This window comes from Diabrotica undecimpunctata, chromosome 7, assembly GCF_040954645.1.
Source record: "Diabrotica undecimpunctata isolate CICGRU chromosome 7, icDiaUnde3, whole genome shotgun sequence".
Lineage (NCBI taxonomy): Eukaryota > Metazoa > Arthropoda > Insecta > Coleoptera > Chrysomelidae > Diabrotica > Diabrotica undecimpunctata.
Window position 1 is genome coordinate 66,974,065 of NC_092809.1, and position 22,569 is coordinate 66,996,633.

The 22,569-nt window shown below is 31.8% G+C and overlaps 1 protein-coding gene across 1 annotated transcript in view; it reads left to right on the forward strand.

Annotated features, from left to right (window-relative positions):
• olf413 (DBH like monooxygenase olf413) overlaps positions 1-22,569 on the forward strand; it is a 412,976-nt gene that overhangs the window by 212,461 nt on the left and 177,946 nt on the right. The gene's annotated exons all lie outside the window — the stretch shown is intronic.

Here is a 22,569-nt window from a genome sequence, read left to right on the forward strand (position 1 = left end):
TATTTTGTATATTAATTTTAAGGGGCAATTGAACAAGCAAACACTGTTTGCGTATATCTTAATGAGGAATGAGTGGATGAAAGAGGGTTAATGAAATGAATGGCAACTTTATACAAAAGCAGCTACTAGAGATAATAATTAACACGGCCGCATTATTTTAACTTAGATACTATAAATATTCTCATTGTTTATTTTTTTTAGTATAACCTGAATATTAATATAAAAAAAATTATAAATAATAACACAAAGAGTTTCGTGTTAAATTTTAATTTGATTTTTCGGTTTACAAGTTTATTAATAGTACTTGTAATAAGTACAAGGAAAATCATTTCTTTTTGGTGAGAAACTTGTAATCTTTTAATAGTAGATTAAATTTGATTGTATTGATTATAATTGAAATTATATTACATAATACTTAAAATACGATATTAGACTAACAATGTAGGTATGCTGTGAGAAAGCGTTATTTAATTAAGAATCGCTTAAATTCTCTTCCCGAACGTGACTTTTATCGCAATATTTTATGATTCAGACCATGTACATATTGTATTACAGCAGTCTTATTCGATCGATGCATGGACAAATATTACTTGTGCATAAATTGTTTCTTTTACATGCGCAAAAGTACATTTGTAAATACTAAATGTAAATGTGACTTATCGTCTTGTTGAATCCATCTATACCTCGTTACTTCATATGAAATAATTTTTGGCAAAACAGCCTAACTCCACTCATTGATTTGCCACATAGACTTAAAAATATGTTTATAATGCATATGGTATGGTTTTTTTTTATAGCTAAATTGTACAAAGTGAGTTTACACTCATTTATCTGCTTCTGATTTTTTCGAAGGCTCATAGACTGAAGCTAGGAAACATCTAACAATTTTCCTAGGGTTTTTATCAGCATTTGTGTAAGAATCGAAAAATGTTTGCAATCGAATCGAAAGATAAAATCATTTTTCCATGCGCAATGTACACGTAAACTTCGCTGTAAAAAATGGCTATAACTTTGTGATCTTTAAATTTGAAAACCTGAAGCTTTCTGACAATTTCTTTAAGGAGATTAAGGCAGATTAAAAAAATTGTAACACAAATTTAATTAGTAACCAATATCCAACGAGTATCATCGCCAAAAATCGTCTTTTTGTTTAGAATAAAATGCTGATATTAAAGGCTATAGCTGGATAAGATGGAAAAATCTGCACGGCTGTATTTTGATTTGCGGTTAGGCACTTAAGTTAAAAGTACATGTAGAAACCCCTTTAACCAAATTCCTGAGCGAATATTTGCTTTAAAACATCTGAAAAAATTTACAAAAATAGACTTTAAATGCCCAAAAACACTCTAATCTGATTTTTTACATTTTTTGGATCAAAATTAAGCTGAGGAAAAATATTTGAAATTTTTAAAAAATTTAAGGTTATGCAGGTAATTTTTTGGCAAACTCATTTTTAGCTCCCTAGGTGGCTCCTGGGGTCCCCTATTGCAAACAATGTGTTTAAAAAAAAATCCTGAGCGAATCTTTGCTTTAAAAATCTGAAAAAATTCGCAAAATATAGACTTTTAATGTCCAAAAACACTCTGATTTTTCAGATTTTTTGGATCAAAATTAAGCTGAGAAAAATATTTAAATTAAAAAAAAATTTAAAGTTATGTATTAAATTATTTTTTGGCAAACTTCTAAATATCGTTTTAAATGTATTTTTTCCGGTATTCTGAATAACGGAGATTTTTTATTTTCGCTCCGGAAAGATGTCAAAATTCGAAAAAACCCATTTTTTTCCGTGATTTAAACACATAACCTCATTTAAATGTGACAAATAACAATTTTTGTTTCTCTCTTCCCCTTTATTTAAGTGGTGATTATCATTTAAATATTTTCAAGCCCAAAAACACTATTTTTCAGATTTTTTTGGATAAAAATTGAGCTAAGGAAAAATATTTGAATTTTTCAAAGAAGTTTTAGCATATCTAGGCAATTTTAGGCAAACTTCTAAATCACTATTTTTCGTGTTTATTTTTTTTTTCGTTCTTTTAAATGTTGCTGTTAGATTTGCCATTTCTCCCGTAAGATTCATATGTTTCGCATGTTTTTTGAGCCTTAAAGTGTAAGTTCGTGAATTTTTTCAGATTTTTTAAGCAAAGGATCGCTTAGGAAAAAGTTTTTTCGAAAAAACACATTTTTTGCGATACGTGACCCCATCCACATGGACGCCACCTAGGGAGCTAAAAATTTGGCTACAATTTTTAAATGTCCAACTCAAATCAAATTCTAGCCGAGTGCAAATTTTACCATCTTATTCCGCTATAGTGTTCAAGAATCAAGGTGTTTTAGATGCTCTTTTAGCTCTTCCAGAGAAGAGTGTTGTTGATATCAAATATTAACTGATTTACTGTTCCACGTTTTTTTTTCGTATATATGTTCAGAGATTCTACAGTACTCACTGCCTTCCCCCGCTGAACCGTTTCCATCTCTCTCTGTTGTCTTATTCTCCATCGTCTAGGCCTCTCTTACTCGTGGCATCGTCTACTTCGTTCTTCCAGGATCTTCGGGGTCGTCCTCTTTCCTTCCTTCTTATGGGGCTCCATTCGGTTATCTCTTTATCCATCTGCTGTCGCTAGTTCTTCTTACATGTCCATACCACTTTAGTCTTTTTTGTTCCATATATGTTAGCATGTCTGTTTCTATTGATGTTCTTTGCTTTATTTCGTCATTACTTCTCCTATCCATTCTTGTTACTCTGCAGCATCTTCGCAGGCATTCCATCTCCGTTGCTACTATCTTACTGCTATTTTTCTTGTTTATAATCCAATTTTCTGCTCCATATGTCGTAAGACTTTGCATTAATGTTTTATAAATCTGTGTTTTTGTTTGCATATTAAGGTGTCTAGTGACCATACTGAGTTAAGTTGTCGGATTGCTGTTCTTGTTTGTCCTACACTTTGCTTAATTTCTTCCTCTGTTGTTCCCTTTTTCGTGAGTATAAACCCCAAGTATTTGAATTTATTCTTTCCTTTAATTGTTACATTGTCGTCAATCTGTAGATCTTCTATGTCTGCTTCGCTTGTAGATAGGTACTCTGTTTCGCGAGGTTAAAATCTAGACCAGCCTTGGTATATTCTTGTAGTTTCTTCATCATGTAACTGAGGTCTTCTTGGTCTTGTGCAATCACTACTTGATCGTCTGCAAAGCTTAACGTACATAGGTATTCGTTTCGTACTGGTACTCCCATGCCTTCGCATTTTCTTTTCCACATAGTCAAGAATTTCTCTAAGAATATTTTTGAATAGGATTGGAGATGTGGAACAACACTGGAGGAGTTCTTTTGTTGTGGTGAATTCTCCTATGATTCTTGTTCCCATTTTAATGGACACTTTATTTTCTTTATACAGAGCTTTTGTAGCTTCTATGAGTTCCGTCTGTATGTCTAATTTGTACATTGCCTCCCATAGTTCTGACCTTCGTAGAGACATACGCGTTTCTCAGGTCCACAGATTCCAAATGTATATCTCTATTTTCTGCTTTTTTTCTTTTCCAACCGTTGTTCCAGTGTGTATATGTGGTCTTTGCATGATCTTCCTGCCGCAAAGCATGCCTGATCCTTCCCAATTTTGCCTCTTTGTAGATAGACATATAATCTTCCTATTGATGATATTACGCTTATTCGTCTGTAGTACTCGCTTCGTTTTCTATCTCCTTTCTTAAATATAGATGTCATATATGCCCCCGTCCATTCCTTTGGGAATTGTTCTCCATTTATGGCTTTCTGAGATATCCATTTTATCATCCGGTGTAATTTTTTCGAGCCGTACTTGATAGCTCATGTGAGATGCCTCCAGGTCCTGCTGCTTTCTTATTTTTTATTGCTTTTATGGCCGTTCTCATTTCCCTATCTGTTATTTCTATTTCTTGTTGTGGGGATCTGCTTCGCCTTTGCCTGTTTTCTTTTTTATTGAATTGTGGTCTTCGTTCTGTTAACAGTTACTAGTAATCATTCTTTCCATGCTTTGTCTTGTATGTTTTCCATGTTTAATTTTTTCTTTTGAGTTTTGTTTCAATCCTCTCAGTACTTTTCATAACTCCTCAAGAGTTCTTGTACCTGCTATGTATGTTTCAATACTTAAGCAGGTTCTTTCCCATTCTTCATTCTTTTGTTGTGGTATTTGTTTTTTCACTTCTCTCTCTTTTTCTCTATATTCTTTATAAACTTTATCGTTATTTGTAGTCAGTTTTTTTTCGTAATATATATAATATGTATATATATATATATATATATATATATATATATATATATATATATATATATATATATATATACTTATATAATAAAAATTGATCACATAAAAAATATTACCTGGATGTTAATACAATACATAACTATTGGAATAACAAATTGTATTATTTTTAGCAACATAGGGATACGAAGTTTTAAATGTGCAATTCTACCTGGCCTATTATTAGTTCAGTGCTCTTTGATTATAAATCGGTGATAAATACTTACACTGTTACCATCAACATTAGTAGGCGTCCAGCCTGTGATGGATAACTTCCCAAAACTTATCCCTTCCTACACGAAACTTCGTTTGAGACAAATTCAATCATACAAACAAAGCTCAACTTCTCACAATTCATCAGTCGTGTTCCGTGACTTTAATGATATGTAAATTAAAGTGTCTAAGTAGGCTCAACGAACACATTTCCGAATATGGTTGGTATTCATCGCCCAAAATACTTACAAATTTTTTGGTCTTTTATCTGTAGAATGTTTGTAATCATCGACAAACGCCCACCATTGAAAATAACAGATGTTATAGAGACCGCAGGGGATATATCGGGTTTTAGGCCAGTAGATCTATAAATCTGTAATGATTGGTTAACTGCTTGAATAGGACCTAATTTTGTAAATTTGCATTATTTTTTATTCGTTTTGATGTTTCTGGTCGTGTCGTTAATTCAGTTGTTATATTTTTTCTATCACAAATCTGGTTTATGCTTACACAGATATCACATAATTTTCGTATAAAAATGAAAATAAAAAGCGTAGAGTCCGAAAAAACGGTAGTTCAATGAATCGAAACTAATAAATGTCACAAATAGTAAACACTTATATTTAATTCTCTGAATTATAGATCTGCTTTTAAGCCTTCGCTGAATTAAAATTCCAAAATAATTAATAATTTCGCCAGTCGGTATCAATAAACCCGTCCATTTATATTATATTTACAGCCTCATGTGAATTTTATAATACTCCTCCATTCTATTGTAATTTCCATAATGAGGGTTCCTGCGTAACTTCCGGCAGGCAGACAATAGCAATTGGTTAGAAGAAAAAGGTGGAGCCAAATATTTAAAACACGGCGATTAATGTTGAGAAATTTGAGTACTAGAAACATTGTTAAAACGTAAAATAGGCATTTGTATGGGTCTTTATGTTAAAATACCTCATTCTGAATAAATTTTCAACTTTTATGAACAATAATTTCGGAGGAGCTTACGAAGTTAGGAGTTAATTCGTTGTGAAAATGTGAATAAAAGATTAAATTCTATTTATAAAACAACCTACCCATTATACACGTTATTTAAATGTAAAGTGTTCATTTTAAACAGATTCCGAATTGAAAGGCACAGTAACCTTTTACATTCCATTTCTTACATAAAACTAAAAATATATATCTGGAATAATGTTTTTTAATCAGAAATACGCAGACATTCGTATACGATAATTATTATAACGAGGTTTAGGTACAGGTTTAGTTACAAGTGAAAATATGTGTCCTTAGTTTAGAAAATAATAAAAAACGTTGAGATACCTTAACTTTTAAATTTAAATGTGCGCTTTTTAATCATAAATTTGAATGTACAGGGTGATCCACGCAAGTGCGGCATAGTCCATAATCTGTATTTTAAATGAAACACACTGTATATTTTTATGTTTTTAAAAGCTCCTTAACAACCTGATTCTCAACGAACTCTATCATGTAGTGTCTATTATGAATAATACAAGGTCAAATTTTGAAATTAAGTATAATTTTCTTCACGACAATTAATTCATAGAATACCCGAGGTAATTAATTGGATTATATTAAAATAAATGCTCAAAATGTTCTCCACCTTGTTGTTGGCAATAACACAGTCTCCTATAAAACTCGCCCCGAACTTTGTTTAAAGTTTGAGGTGAAATATTCCGCATTTTTTTAGCTATCCTTTCTTTGAGATCTTCAGTGCTATTTGGTTGTGTTGCGACCTAGCTGGACACTCAATAGTACCCCTTCGTCCAATCGATTTATTAAAGAAGATTTCATTCAAATAATTTCTCACTATTAAAGCATAATGGGGTGTTGTGCCGTCCTGCAGGAACTAGACAGTTTCATGCGGTAGGGTCAGATCTATTGGATTGGGATATAAGTTAGCCAACTGAGGAATAGTCTCTTAGCATGCTTAAATATTTTTCCGCTGTCAAATTACCATCTACAAATATAGGACTAATATGATCTCCTGTAATACCTGCCCAAATATTTAACTTTTGAGGATACTGAGTGTGTGTCTCACACATCCAATGAGGATTCTCCGCTTACCAATATCTACAGTTTTGTCGGTTGACCTCTCCATTCAATGTAAATGTTGATTCATCAGAAAAAAGAATTGTGCCAAGAGCTATTTCATTTGTGTTAATTTTATCCATCATTCTTTCGCAGAAATTCATTCTACGATCTGGATCGTCTTCTGTTAGCTCCTTCACAAAAGTAAATTTATATGAAGTTTTTCTTCGTAGTGACACCTTAGGACAGTTGTGTGACTCACATTATTTTGACGTGCAATTTGATGTGACCTTGACGTTAGATTCTCTGCGACACTTAACAAAATATCCACTTTCACCTCATCTTCAATGAAGTTCGGTTCTCTTTTTAATGGTTTGACATGTCCAAGTTCTCTGAATTGTGCATAAATTTTAGACACAATACCTTATGCAATATTAGGCAACTGAGGATACCTCTGATTAAATAAGTTTGCTACTTCTACAATTCTCCACGTAAACGATCATCATTAAAATCTCAATTCGGTGAGTCTCAGTTAAATATTTCATTTTTATTTTTGCAAGAAATTAGCTTTTAATTAGGAATTTATTATTTTAATGTAAAATGTCAACACACCAACAACTGATTGATAACAATCCGCATTATTTATCGATTTAGTTTAATTAGCGGACTATCTAGACAGTTTTTACGTATTCATGACAAAAAATGTTAACACGGTTACTAAACAGAAATTTTCCCCAATCCTACTGACACTTAGAGTAAAAGTGTATTGTCTGTATTTAGCTAATTTAAAATAATACCATAACACGTGATAAATTATTAATTTCAAAATTTCACCTTCTATTATTCATTATAGACCCTACATAATATAGTTCGTTGAAATCAGGTTGATGAGAATTTTTTAAAAACATAAAAATATACAGGGTGTTTCATTAAAAATAAGGATTATGGACTATGCCAGACTTGCGTGGATCACCCTGTACATTTAAATTTATGTTTAAAAAGCGCACATTTAAATTTAAAAGTTCCCAGAGTTTTTTATTATTTTCTAAAATAAGGACACAAACAATTTTATTCCATAAGTGGTATATATATATATATATATATATATATATATATATATATATATATATATATATATATATATATATATATACAGTGCCTATAAATAAGGATGATTACATCGAAAAAACTGAACTTCTACTAATACCACAAAAACATAATACACTCTTATCTAGAGACCCAACTTCGTCAATTCAAACATCTTTTATTAATAAGAAGGCTAGAAACCGAAAATCAGCTCACGACGGAAAAGGCAAAAGGTTTAGTTATCTATAATGCATCTTTTAAAAAATTATATTGCTTACCGAAGATGCATAAAGTCAATAGCCCTCTTCGTCCTATAACAAGTTCTATCAATTCTGTCACCTACAATATATCAATATTGTTATCTAATATACTACAAAATGCTTTTGAAGATAGAACAGATTTCAATATTAAAGACAGTTTCTCCTTTATAACTAATGTGAGAGGATTAGCCCTACCTGATAACTATGTACTGATTTCTCTGGATGTAGTTTCGTTGTTCACTAATATTCTAAAATATATACTAAAACAACTCATATTCAACACACGGTTTTATGATGGACAAATTGGATCAGCATCTACAATATTTTAAATAAATAAAAAAACTACCATATATTCCGATTTTAACAAAACAGCTTACATCATTGTTTAAGTACTACACAAATATAAAAATTAGCAAACACAGCAACCTTAACTGCAAAACCATATTCTCTAAAATTAAAGATCGGACACCAGTGATGTATAATCTTCTTCTAAATGTGCCTGTCTTCTAGAGATGTTGGCGACCACATTGACCCATCTTATTCTATTCACAGCAACTCGAAATAGATCAGTTGACGTTAGACCAGTCCATTTCCTAAGGTTGCCCAGCCAGGATATACGTCTACGTCCAGGCCCTCTCTTACCCTCAATCTTACCCTGGAGAATCAACTGTAGAAGTCGGTATTTATCATTACGCATGATGTGGCCGAAGTAAGCCAATTTTCGGGTTTTTATGGTGTTAATTATTTCTTTGTCTTTTCTTAGCCTCTGGAGAATAGTTATATTACTTGTGTGGTGTATATATGAGACCCCAAACATACGTCGGTAGCACCACATTTGTATAATAGCAATATTATATATCAATTACAGTGTTTAGGTTGCCAGGGATGTTATATTGGACAAATCGGACAGTGGCTTAAACAGCGGATAAGACAACACAGAAATGACTGCAATAGAAGAAATAAAACATGCGCTGTTGTATAAAACAGACCACCAGTTTGATTATGATAACGTGAAAATATTGTAATCATTAAGCAATTACAAAAATAGATTGTTTCTCGAGATGTGTCATATATCAATCGAACGAAGAATATTATGAATAATAAAACAGACACTAGTAATCTAATATATTTTAAATACTTTATAGTAACGTCAAAAATAGCATATAGTTATTATTTAACATACAGTTACAATTCAGGCAATTAGAGTATATTAAATCTCAGTTTTATTGTCAGGGCATTGAGCTTTCAATAATCTGAGCGTTATAAGGTTTCATCATATTTCTAGTTTACGGTGTTCAACCAGATAAAATTCCTTGTGCAAGGTATTAAATTTAATCCATGGTCTACGTATACTGGTATTAAATGTCCAAGACGTAATTAAAGTATTTAAACCACAAATATGAATTGCAATCTTGAGAACTGGTGTTATAAACTTTAAGCCCTAATACGAAAAATGTAATGCTGTTTGGGGCTTCAAAAACCAATGTGACTAAATATTTTCATCGATCTGGTACAAAACGAAAAATGTTACAAGGTTATTTTCGTTGGTTAAAACTAAAAGAAGTAAAATAATTTATATATGAAAAATGGTCTAAAAAGTTTAACAAAAGCACTCAGATTAATTTTGCTAATAGGCATTACATTTACATCGTTTCCCCTTAAATTGTGATATAGGTAAAGATGTATACAACGCTAGACGATATATGTTTAATGCCAGAAAGAGAATTGAACATTGAGAAGGATGTGATTGGAGACAGCCAATAAGTAATTCTGGAATGTAATAGGCCCAAAAAAATTCACAAAATAATAACCTTACAGTTCTAAATATTATAAGGGAAAACGCTAAAATGGCAGAGTAACATTATTGAAATTACTTACTTCAAAAAATTCAATAAATTTAAAAAGAAAATAAACAAATCAAAAGCATTAAAAAATTTAAGTAACTGTTGGATTCGACCGATACTTGATGGAAATTCATTTTATCTAACAATAAAATACCGAAAAAATTTTGGTTTTAAAACTTCCACAAAATTTATTATAGTTTATCATCAGTGCAGCTATTTCAGCAGAGTGCTTTTCTCAAGTGATCTGTTTTTGGCATGTGTTTACACTTTATAGTCTTCAACTGAGTAAGTTGAGGAGGGCAGAATTGTTTGTCCCAAGTTGGTCAATCAGAATTATGTAAGTATTTTTTACTTTGTTAATTTCCATAGATTCTAATAAAGATAGCTTAAGACCTTTATTTTGAAATTGGTCATTAAAAGAATGATTATGATCTAGCAGGTGAGGTGCGTACGTAGAATCTGTTTTTCTATTATTAAAGGACCTTTTGTGCTCTGCTATGCGTTTGATAAACGTTCTACCAGTTTGACCGATGTAAGTTCGAATGTAAGAGAAGGAGACAGTCGCCACATTCAAGTTTGTATACACCACTGTGTAAGTTCTTTTTCTTTTGTACTTGTTGACCTTAATATATTTGTCTAAGGTGTTGTTTGTTCTTAAGACTGGTGTTATTGTTGTGGTGGCTATTTTTGTTGATATCTTGCCTGCATATGTAATCGAGCAGAAGCTACTAGTTTTTTTTTTCTATTTGTGGAAATACTAAAAACTTATATGTGCCAAACTGGTAATACTTTTAACAAATGAATAGTAGACCACAAAAGAGCTTTTAATAATAGAAAAATAGATTCTACGTACGCCCTTCACCTTCTAGACCATAATTATTCTTTTAATGACCAATTTCAAATTCATCACGTTCAAAATAATGCCTTAAGCTATTTTTATTAGAATCTATGGAAATTAACAAATTAAAAAATACAGATATAATTCTGAATGACCAGGAGCATTGAGTCTGTTATTATTAAATTTAAATAATAAATAAAAATGTTACAAAGAATACAAAAAAGAGAATTTATGGAAATAAATAAACAAAAAAAGAACAAAATTACAATAACCAAAACGTATTTCACGAAAAAAATGTGTGGATTTACGAGACTGGACAGTGTTTACAAGATTTACCTAGATTTTAAAAAAATACTTCAGATACACCACTGTACTGATACTATAATTTTATATAAATTATTAAACTTTACATTTACCTTAAAATGTTTACCACTACACTTTAATAGAAGGGTGGTCTCTTAGGCCTTTCATATGTCCAAGTTAACTGGGCGTTACTAATTCAAAGTTTGTCAATAATTAGCATCCCTTGTATTAGTAGGGAGCAGCCCATGCAATTTTAATGTTTGTTTCATTGATTTTGCTAGTATGTCATCTCGCTGATCTTTAACACTGCAAAGTCTGTTGTTCATTGTTGTGTTCCTACTTCCCACTGAGCTTCCTAGACACAATCAACAACACAAACCATATGGGATCATATAATATTTGAGGTATTTTTTGTTTCACGTTATTGTATATATAAATATCATAATTTGGTGCCCCCAAATATATAGCATATATAATTTTATATAAAAACTGAGTGTTACTTAAACGCGTTGTCCTCAAAATCATGTTTATATATACATATACTTGATATGAGTATACACACAGATATTAAATGAACAAGACAAAATTATAGGAACCTAAACCGCAAACACGAATTGTAATCATGAGAACTGTGTACGGAGGTCATTAAACGATCCCTAACCCTTGCCGGAGCCACAAAAATGACTATATTTATTCACATTTTTTCAAGAAATTTCGGTCGGAGTCACCCACTTTAATGAATTGTGTTTCCTAATGCCAGACTACCAAATAACAGTAATTTACGTGTTAGATTCAGGACTGAGGGCCATTATGTTTATTTTAATTTGTAAGGATTTGATAGATAAAACGCTGGGTCGTATATTTATACTGCTTTTAATGCCGAAAAGCTATAAACTTTAACTGGTTATTAATAGTGAGATTACACAAAATTATACATGTGACCCCTTAACGCGCTGTGTCAGACTTTTTCCAAGTTTAAATGATGTTTAATGGGTTTGCATAATGTTGCATCCTTTAGAATCTTAATATTAAAATGGCCTCAGGTAGTACATTTTGTGTAAAACCTACTCTTTGTTGAAAATTATCATAATCTGCCTAAATGTCCAACTCGAGCTTTGATGTTTTTCTAATTTTTTGCCCTGGATATCAAAATTATAATATAATAACAGTTCTGCATGCATAGACTTCCTTTATTTTTATTTTATTCTAATTTAAAATTATTTTTTTCAGGTTAGTGTTGACTTCAAATTATTTGTAGCACGTAACCCATGGTGAGTTTGATTTTGTTACTATTTTTAAAAGCAATTTTTATTTTCCTTGCTTTTTGACTCAATCATATAATAAATTATTTTGATAGCTCATGTGTACTTTGTATAACATTTGTAACAAAGCTTTAAACTTAGTATTAACATTTGTTCAAGTGACATATCCGTTACGGAGGTTGTCATTCTTCATTATCTCTTTAACTTTTGTATAAACTGTAACTAAAGAGCTATTTTGTGGCAAGAGTTCGATTGGAATTATAGACCCTCACACATTGGAATAAATCTAGGCTTATAAGATTGGGTACACCTAAATATTAGCATACACCAATAAGCATAAACGCATTCGTAAATAGTACACTCATCACCACAATAAAACTAGGGATTTTAAAATAGACCTGGAGATATTTGCAAACTGACCACTGGCCTACATGCTCCCCGTGCCAAGTAAATAAAATAAAATGCTTTCAAACAGCTAATAAGGTTTAAAAAAATATTTCAAGTACGGATGTATTAAATACAAATGCAATGCATTCGCTTGATATTCCTCGAAATTCTATTAATGGTTACCTAAAACTGTGAAAAGACAAATTCTCTTGGATAGTGAATTGCTCATTGATTACCTCTAATACGTCAAATGGGCCACTCACCATAAGATACATAAATAATTATATCAGTTAAATTTTAAAGGAATTTGTTTAAAATAATTTCTGAATTTAATAGATGACGCTGTAACCAGAAATGTGACAGGTAACAGACAATCTTCCGCATTAGAAACCAGCACCTTGGAGCAAAAATGTTGGTGATGAGTTTACCTATCTACGGTGATGAGTTTACCAGTCTCCAAATGATGCTGGTGATCAGTTTGCTATATCTCACAGGGTCATATAATTTTATGGGAGGCTGTAAAGTGATGAGTTTATACACGTCCATAAGAATTAGATTAGAAGAGTTATTTGTAACCTTATTCGATTCTACACTGTTCTGTGACTTTTGTACGATAATCCGTGAAGCAGTTATTAGAGTAGTGGTTAATACCAAATTATATTTGAATAATAACATTAAAAAGTGCAAAAACAGTACGTATCCGGCTACTTAACTGCTTGGTACTCGGACTCTACAAGACTACCTATTTTGGCTTTGGCTTGAAACCTTTAGCCACGTAATTACATATAAATATTACTATTCATTCATACAGGATTGTACAAGGAGGACACTTTTCACGCTCAGGGATTCATCAGAGCGGCTTTATTGTAACAAACAAGACATAAACCACGGTTAGGTAGGTGGGCAACATATATGGTAAACATACAAAGGAAATGTTCACGCATACGATCAATTTTACACTCATACCTTTAATTTAATTTTTACAAAAAATATCATAATTATTTTAAATATTTTTATATTGTCTTCACTTAATAGAAGATTTACGTTTAATGGTGTACTTAAACCATCTTTTATCAATTCTTTTAGCAGCCACGTGCTTGTATTACGATGTAGTGGGCAGTTGAAGAATATGTGATTTAAATCAGCTATACTAGTTCCACACTCACATCGGTCTGTTGGGAGAACTCCTATTTTGTGTAGATGTTTCGGAAAACATCCATGATCTACTTTTAATCTTAAGACAGTTGACACTGTGTTTCTGCTTAGTGTGACATCTTTGTAAAATTGTTTTACATCTACTGTTGGTTGTAATTTGTATAAATTAGTGCCCCTGATTTCACCAAACTGAATCCATTGTCTGTCCCATTTAAATTTAATATGTTGTTTGATATATGCAAGTAGGTCACATGTGTTAAATTCTTCTATCACCATATGTGGGTGCTGTAATGGATTTTTAGCTATTGAATAAAGCTATAAACCGTAATTTGATCTTCGGACAAAAACTACTGAAATTTGTTTAATATCAAAAAAAGTTAATTTTTAACCCAGAAGTTGGGATTGGTTATCGGTTATCCTAATCATAACCGATAACCAGGTATCGGTTAGGATTTTCCAAATTCCTGTTAGCAACTCTTGGGTCGTAACTAAATATCTTAAGCTGTTTGGTAGTTGGTTATCTTCCCCTACAGAAGCTTGTTCGCTTATCATATTATTTTTATAATTAGTAATAATCATTGATTATTTAAATCGTTAAAATTCCGATACGTTACATATTTTCAAAATTTTATTAATTTTAATAAATTTTATGAAATCTCCCAGGACATAAATTTTAATTCTCATAAATCTTTTTCCCACGAAATCATTTTACCAACAAGGCCAAAAACTTGTTTATTTTGACTTACAGTTAACGTCATCAGTACTTACTCTAATTTTCGTAAAAGCCCTTTTTAAACATTTACCGTCTTATTTTCGGACCACACACCAAAATAACGGTATTTTTCTATTTAAATATTTTTCTATAAAAAGGCCTACTCTTTCTTTGTTATCCATTTTTCGCTGAGCAGTATGTAGTGAAGATCGATTAGTGTATTTTGGAAATCCTTGCCAAAGGGTAAGATATTTTTTATACCTTAATAATAATCCAAGCATAATCCAAGAATAATCCAATGTTGGTCCAAATGTAAATCTAAGTATAATCCAATCGTGGTCATGTTAATTTAAAGTCAATCGAGATTTAAATCTTAAATTAAACTTAAGTTAGCTCCAAACGTAGTCCCAGTCTATCTCACGTCTTGCCCAGGTGAGTACTTTTTCTTATATGTATTGTCAGACTATTTAAGTAAAGTTATTTCAAGTTAAGAAAGTAAACTAATATGATAGACTGATATAAATGTATATTTTCATAAATTAAGTAAGATTAAAAAAATAAATATGAAGATATAAAGCCTTAATAGGTTGTTCATCAGATTTATTGCACAGGGTCATCAGATTTATTGCACATCGAGAAATGTGGAATATTTCTAATGTTCTCTAATTCTCTCCTTAAAAAACATTCCAACATTTTCGATGTGCAAGAAAGCCGATGACCCTCACACAGTAGCATAGCATAATTGAACGTTTTAGTATTGAATGATGCACTATGTAATTGAAGTAGGTACTATGTAACTACATTTCTTGTATCGGCATGTAAATACAGTTTATATATTCGTTCCTGTGCCGCCAAAAAAGGGTAGGCCAAATAACTTATTCACATTTCGCATAGACTAGTCTGCTGCTCGCATCTTAATTATCATTCTATACTAATTATTCGGCATCCTTGGCATTCTCTTGATTTCGCTATATTAATGTTAATTTCTTCAACCAAAATCAAGCTCATCGGCTAATTGGAACCATATGTCTAATGGAGTAGTCCTCATACTGTTTGTCTTTTTTATATACTATTGTGGAAGATGACGTGATAATTTATTTATTAAGTTGTCTCATTTTGTCCAAATTTTATATGTTTTTTAACTACAGTGTCTTTTTACCGCTTGTACCACTAACTGGATAGTCTTTTGTGAGATATAAGTTTCTCTGAAGCTAAAATCATTCGTTCTTTTAGACATTATTTTCTTATGAAATAATCTTGTATTTGACCTTGTGTGATGTCGCTTTTTGTAGTCATCTTTCAAAGCCTAATTAATTAAACATTACCCAAACTGTTTTTAAATCTTACCAAACCTACCGTAATTTACATTATTTTCTGACCTGTCAACCAAATGATAAGTTTAAACACAAAAGGCTTAAATTTGTATCGCCGATATCTTTCCAAAGATTCGTGCAGATTTAAAATCAGCCCATTGTTATATAATTCTTTGTAATTAGTTATCAAACCAACAGGAAATAACTACGTAATCAATTTCTTTATTTGTTTTATGCCTATACATTGAATCAAATATACTGGATAAATACCTCAACGCATACTTGTCCAAAAAATATTTTATTTATATCGTGAACAACTTTCCGAAGCGGGCATAAATCCATCCTTAGTCGACTCAGAAATCCAGAACTGCGTAGGTAATAAAATTTAAAGACATAAAATTATTCAAAGAATGCTACATTTTGAGGAGGATTCCTCAATAAAATGCGTACCCAATACAAGATTCGATGCCATCCCAAAAAAATAAATTTATTTTAATATCTTGACCAAAAAACAAATGTTACGAAGGAACTGCCAACATAGCTACCGTTTCGGTAGAAATATTCACACAAAAAACCGACCCAGGCCACATATTAAAAATATCTTTCTCTCGAACCGGAATGACCGGGAGCCACAAAGAATCAAGTTACAAACGCAGGACACTCGCTCAGGTCTTTGATAGCTAGTCCAACGGAATTAACGAAAAAACGAAGTTTAATTTAAAATTATTACGTCAAAGGATATACGTATTTTTTGTGAATTTTTATCCTTTATTGAGTGGCGGACTAAAGAATTTTACCTTTTACTAGAAATATGGGAAGGATTTTATGTTTATAAATAACCAGGTTTTAAAATTTCAAGTCAGATATACCATCCACCATCATAATGTGCCAGATATTTTTTTCAAAAAATTGTTCCAAAAAAATATCTACCAAGGATTTTCAGTAAAGTCATAATATGACTAGGGATTTCAGATTAAGGTGTTTGTAAAATAAATTTTTTTAAATCCTCGGTTCTCTATCACCTTGCAATATAAAAAAATCTCGATATTGGAACAAAAGAAATGGTCTACTCTATGGGAGTGTATTGGCATCTCTCCTTTATGTCATCTATAAAAACCAACTACTGTGCCATCGACACATTTTATCTATGGTGATACACAATATTTACCAAACCAAATCATTCAAAACCCGAAGTGTGCGCTTACCACCTAAACAATTGGTATGCTAGGAAAAGTTGCCGCATACATAACATCAGGAGGTTAGGTTAGGTTATATGAGATTAACAATTGTCTAAGGACAACTTAGAAGACCTACAAGTTCTTATGAACAAAATCACGTATTACAGTAAACAATATTGAGTCACTATAAACGTTAAGAAGACAAAGCTTATGATAATTAGCAAAAAAAGGATAACTACAACTACCTCGGCACCATAATAAATGAAGAATCGACCAACAAACAGGAGATTAGAGCACGCATCGGAAAAGCTAGATCCACCTTCAATCAGATGGGGGCCTTCTTCAAGAGTCATAACCTCTCTCTTGATACAAAAGTAAGAATGCTGCGATGCTACGTCTTCTCTGTGTCTTCTTATTTCTTTTTTATGGTGTTTAATCGTGGACCATGGACGAAGATATTTGCAAAAAACTGGAAGCATTTGAGATGTGGCTATATCGGAGAATACTTAAGATCCCGTGGACTGACCGAGTCACAAATGAGGAGGTCATCAGAAGAATGAATATGAACCGAGAGGTACTGACCACCATCAAATCTCGAAAGTTACAATTCTTCGGACATATTATGCGAAATAAATCCAGATGCTCTCCTTCAAGCCACCCTGCAAGGAAAAATATTTGGAAAATGAGATGCAGGAAGAAGAAGAACATCTTGGTTAAAGAACCTCAGAATCTGGTTCAATACAACATATGTGCAGCTTTTCCGCGCTGCTGCAGATAAGATAAAGATTGCCATGATCGTCAACATTCGTAACGGATAGGCACATCAAGAAGAAAAAGAAGAATGTTAGATTAAATCACTATTAGATCTCCACTGCCAATAATAAAAATATCTTAGAGTAAGACTGGATCGGGCTCTTACATTTAATTTAAAATCCACTCCCAAGGTACAAAAGTCTAAATATCCCGTAAAAAGAAACAATACAATTTTGTTAACTGAAAATTAACAGAAAGTTAACTGGAAAAATTAGAGAGTTCAGTGTGTTCAGTTTAGCACTGTGCTAAGACCCTTAGCTCTGGCTTTATGTTAATATACAAATCTGGTAATATAATTTTTTCTCTTGCAACTAAAAATTCGTTGATTAAATTTTGTATTTCTTAATATTTTTCAAAGGACAATATTTTTTCAAGCAGTGCTGATTGTTTACTCTGATTTTCCAAGGACCACGCTTTTAAGATCAACTTTGTTGTTTACCATTGTGATCTCGACACAAAATTTGTTATTACTTCTTTTGTTTAATTTTTTTTTACTTTTTTGAGCTGTTATCTGTCACATTAGAGAATTTTAGTTAATTACTAAATGTTTAGCAACATACCCTTCAAATAATTCCTGTTTCTCTCGTATAAATTTCGTTTTGTTTCTTTGTCCACAGATCTTCCATTTAAAAATCATTCTTCTTTCAGAATTATTTTCCTTTTTTTATTTTTATCTACTTTCTGGTGAGTTCTATTCTCTTTCTTATTTTATACAATGAAACTTAATCATCTTTTCGTTGACTCTTGCACTTTTTAATTGTAATTGAAGACTGCTTTCAGTTTGAATTTTATTTAATGAACTATTGAAGGAAGTAAATTTTTTACGGTTCTGGATAATGATGCATTGGTCTTTTCAAAAAAACTTTTCAGTAATCAATTCCATTTATCTAAAATTCTTAATCCTACGTCTCTGAGGCGAACACGTTGAAGTAATAAAGTTCCGTGGAAGATGCACATTTTCCAGTTGATGCGATAGATAGCATTGAAATTGAAATTAGCTGCTCATCGAACTTCACGAGAATAATTTCATTACGGGATAAAACTGATCTAATTGGCTCCCAATTGTTCTCAGCACTGGTGGTGTTCCATTTTCTTGAAGCCGGAATGGCTTTAACTTCTTAGCTGGCGTATTGTTCTCCCTACATCGCTTAACTGTTTCTGTTTCTATCGCTTGCAGTGATCGATTTGCAAAGTAAACAGTTCGAGGATATTGTATGCAATGCATATTAATTACGGAATAATTACTGACACACTATCGAAACAGTGGAGAATATATATATATATATATATATATATATATATATATATATATATATATATATATATATATATATGAAAAAATACGGGACAAATCAAAAGGATATTGCTACTACATTATTTTATTGGACATTTCACGATTTCATACAAATATTCATACATATTATTACAGATATACTGAATGCAATATATTTGAAACAGATGTTCCAGCTCTAATTAAAGATTTTTAAACAAATCAGGAATATAAATATGCAGTTAAATACAGTTAACACACCAAGTCTGAACTAGGACTTCAGAGGAACTTAAAGCCAAATAGTTATGTTATATTTTGAAACGGCAGTAAAATATACCTTAATAACAACACACAATGAAATAGTTAATGTTACTATGATATTTTGAAAATAACTTTAGTAATAGTAACTATTCCAAAGAGTATATACAACACAAAATGATTACAGAAAAACAACAGCTTTAGTGTGAAGATAACTGTTGAACTATCAACATGCTTTGTTGCTAATTTAAGTTTCGGTCGTAACTAGTCAAAATTTTGATAACAAAAATGTTCCGTTATCAAACAATATTGTGATATAAGCCTGTTTAAAACAATGAACAATTCACAATAACAGCCGTTGTGCTAAAAGCCCATAGTAAGCGGTTGTGGTATCTAGACGTCGCGATAATTATAATCGAACGACAATCCCTCTTTGTAAAATGTTACTTGTTAATTAGAAAGAAATATATGTATATTGATAATTCATTCACTCACCGATACAGTTATAGAAACTCACCGTTTAGAATATACACAAAATCACTTTTAAAATTGCTCTCACATTTACACATAAAGAAAACGTCTCTATTTTCCTGTGTTTAGTATTGTTGTTGTTGTAGCATAGTGTATAGTAGTACATAACTCCCTTTTTTTAAATTGCCAAAAAAAATATTTATTATTGTACATTTTTACCTCTGGTGCTTATTAATTTGGTAGAAGTTTTCCCACTCGAAGAAAAATATTTCAACCCATCATATGTGTGTGAGATTGGAAAAAATATATAGCGGATATAGCACTTTCAATGTTCCTTTAAGCTTAGATGAGATTAAGTTTGACCTAAATACCACAAAAAATTTTGCGAAATGAAAACCTATGTAAAATTGTTGTTCAACAAAGCTTATTAACAACATTAGAAATCCTAAGATTTTCTACTTGACGAAACTAAAATTTCGGTTCAGAGCCCCTGCATATGTCGCTCTGATAATACGTAATAAGGTTGAAATACGTATAAGCGGATGGCAGATGCCCTGCATTGAAATTAAATCTAAGACCATCTTTCTGTTAAAGCTCATTAAGTTTTTGTTTCACCACTTCATCTAGGATATACCGGACTTACCCACGGACACAGAATCAGTCGCAAAAATCCATATTTTTGTGACAATTGTAATGTCTCACTTAGTAATAGACATAATGTACAAAGTACCACTTGGAAAGACAGACGACCTACCACTTCATTGGACCCAAAAGATAAATCTTATAAAAAATTGTAAAATTTGGCAAGATTTCCCAAAAACATTAATATATTAACAAAAATTTAGTATTTAGGAATTAAATGGTTTTATGTATATGTATATAGGTCGCTAATAACCGTGCATGTGAAAATTCACTTTGCCCAATTTACAAAAAAAGGTGACATAAGTTTATAAAGAAGAACGACGCTACTAAATGTTGCATATAAAATAGATGGAAGGATATCAATGTTGATTCAGTAGATCAACATTGAATACAGTACATACAAGCAGAACGCTACGAATATACGAAATCTACAGTCGCCCTATTCATTGACTTTAAAAAGTTTTAGACAGAATAAAACAGAAAGAAAAATATACAAGGCACTGCATGAAATGGAAAATAATGAAAAATTAGTATGATAAAAGTGATACTCAAAAAACAGAGAATAGGGTTAAAATAAATGGAAAAGAAAGAAGTGTTAACTCAGTGGTGGGAGCAAAAAGGGAACCCACTGTTATTACTGTGTTCAATACCCTTCTTAAAATTCTCATCAAAGAAGCCGGAATCAACAAAACAGTACTTATATATCAACTAAAAGAAAAAACGAACGCCTAACATTGGCTGATGATAGTGCTTATAGCCAGAAGTAAATAAGAATTGAAAGATATATTAAAAATAATAGAATCGAAACCGAGAAAGAAAGAGACATAAATAAACGAAGAAAAGACCGAATGTATGAAAGGAAGTAAACGGGAATATATACAAGGACAATACCTGACATTGGTCACAGAAGAAAAAATATATAAATTCGAAGAAATAGAAAGATTCCAGTACATAAGAGCGACATTTATCAGGAGACCAAATATATAGGAAGAAATCTAAGCTAGAATTCATTATCATCAACCTGTATGCGTCCACTACTGACCTAGGTCTCCTTCAGCTCTTTTCTCTACTCCGTATTGCTTCTTGCCTTGGTCTTCACTCTAAAATACGTTTTGTCCATCGGTTCCATCGGTTAAAATTCCATTATAACGACGAGATTTTTTCGATAGCGTCTGTTGTTTTTGTTCTACGGCGTATTTCTTCGTTTGGGATTCAGTCTCTCAGGGAGACATACAGAAGTGAGTACAGGTAACACACATTGGTCAAAGATTTTCCTTTTGAGGCATATAGGTAGATCCGATTTAAATACATAGTTTAATTTACCAAACGCTGCTCAGGCTAATCCTATGCGATGTGGGAGCTCACATGCCTGGTTATCTCTGTCCAACCGAATTTCATATCTAGGCACTTATACGATGCGGTCTGCACAATATCCCTTCCATCAACAGCAATATTTCGATTTAGCACCAGATTAGTCATTATTTGCGTCTTGTTCATATTAATCTTTAGTCTGACCTCCAAGGAAGCGTGATATAATTTTTCAAACAATATTGCATCGTCCATACGATCGGCTATAAGGACGATGTCATCTGCAAATCTTAAATGACTGAGCTTCTCTCCATTTATGTTGATACCATGATCGTTCAGATGTGCCTTCTGACACGTATGTTCTAAAACGTCGTGAATAGCTTTGGAGAGACTGTGTTTCCTTGTCGTGCTCCTCGCTGTATACATAATTTATTTGTTTCTTGTTCAGATAGTCTGGTTAGCGAGAATTAGGGTTGGTAATTGTTGCATCTTGGCTCTAAACAAATTATTAAGAGGTGAAAATATATATTAAAGGGCTAAGATAATACTAATACCTACTAAATTGACCAATAGGAGAAAAAAGAAGAAATGTAGGTCGTAAAACAGGTGGTAGAAAAATATTAAAAAAGTCGGAAGAACTTTTAATCCCAAAATAATGGAAAGAATGGAAAAGAATAGTAAACCAATGGGGCTTTTAAGCCTGGAGAACTAAAATGCATATTGATAAAGAGGTTCGAACCTGTTTACTATTGACCCAAATCTGCGAAATTCCTTGGATTATAACGTCTTTACCTAATCGATCCTATTGCATTATCTACCAAGATAATGTTTTGTGGCATAGTCAAAGTGACAATTATATTGAGTGAAAAGTAACAACAATGTTTGCCTTACATTCAAATTTTGTTTGCTATGTAATTTACTCCATTT